The following is a 1,287-nucleotide window of genomic DNA, read 5'->3' as shown; positions in this document are numbered from 1 at the left end:
TTACCATATGATAATATAGTACATAAATAATGTAATTTACCTGTGCTTTGTTTATGGACTATTTTTTTTTTTTTTTGTTGGGCATCTGCATTCCTTTTTTTTTTTTTTTTTTTTTTTTGTTTTTTTTTTTTTTTCATGACTTTTTTTTTTTTTTTTTTTAATTGCTGTAGAAATTTTATCATGAACATGGCACGAATCGCTAGGCATAGTGGTGGTTTGTCCCTGTCCAAATTTGGGAGGTAGAGGCAGTTGGATCTCTATGAATTCAAAGCCAGCCTAGATTCAGAGTGAGTTCCAGGGCTCTACATAGTAAGGACCAGTTTGGGTGTAGGTGGTGGTAGAGTATGTCCTACCATCTATGAACACCTGGCACTGTAACACATTAGTAACTAAGTAGCAAGGCTCAACTCCTTTACAAGTGTCAAGCAAGCCTGAAACAAGGTGACAAGGTGTTGGTCATATGAGCATTCCTGGTGCCCAGGGAGGCCAGAAAATGGCATTGGATCCCCTGAAACTGGAATTATGGATGTCTGTAACCACCATGAGGGTGCTGGAAATTGAACCCAGGTCCTCTGAAAGAGCAGCCAGTCATCTCTCCCACCGCACATGAACTTTCTGAATGGAACCTTTGGGTGAGCAAAACCTCACTCCTATTCTGCATTCTCCTTGAGTCTTATGGGGATTCAAAAATTATAATTGATACAAAACTCATAGAAGAAAAACTTAACAAAATTATGTTATACCCGTTTGCATGGTGCCAGGTTTGCCTGCTCGTGCCTATAATCTCATCCTTGTCAGGATGAGTAATGACTGCTTCAGATTTAAGGCCAGCCTGGTTACAAACAGCTCTATGCCAGTCCTCAAAGCAAGCCCCACCCATCTCAAAAAGCAAAACAAAAATAGTTTTTGGCATGGGAGCCTCACAAAGGCATAGAGAACCTGTTAAGAATCAACTACTCAGCTGGGTGAGCTAGGCAGGGGCAGATAGGTATCTATGAGTTTGAGGATATCCTGGTCTAAAAAGTGAATTCTCAGGCAGCCAGGGATATACCATAAAACCCTGTCTCATATATAAAGACAACTACTTGCTACATTAGGAATGACTAGTAAGTAAAGAAAAGGTGCTAAGGCAGAATGGCTTGGTCCAGAAAGTTAGCTCTAAAGGGAAAAACAGCTGGGGAAGTAAGGATCAACAGGACTGGTTATGCAAACTTCATCAGAGTGCTCGTCCTTGAGGCTGAATATGCATCTTTTTCCCCACAGGGAAAAAATTTTTTTTTGGTTTTT

The 1,287-nt window shown here is 40.3% G+C and overlaps 1 protein-coding gene across 1 annotated transcript in view; it reads right to left on the bottom strand.

Moving 5' to 3' along the window:
• Positions 1-1,287, bottom strand: part of Ccdc125 (coiled-coil domain containing 125) — a 47,962-nt gene that overhangs the window by 12,796 nt on the left and 33,879 nt on the right. The gene's annotated exons all lie outside the window — the stretch shown is intronic.

Source organism: Mus caroli, chromosome 13 (genome assembly GCF_900094665.2).
Source record: "Mus caroli chromosome 13, CAROLI_EIJ_v1.1, whole genome shotgun sequence".
Lineage (NCBI taxonomy): Eukaryota > Metazoa > Chordata > Mammalia > Rodentia > Muridae > Mus > Mus caroli.
This window is presented reverse-complemented; position numbering and strand designations above follow the sequence as displayed.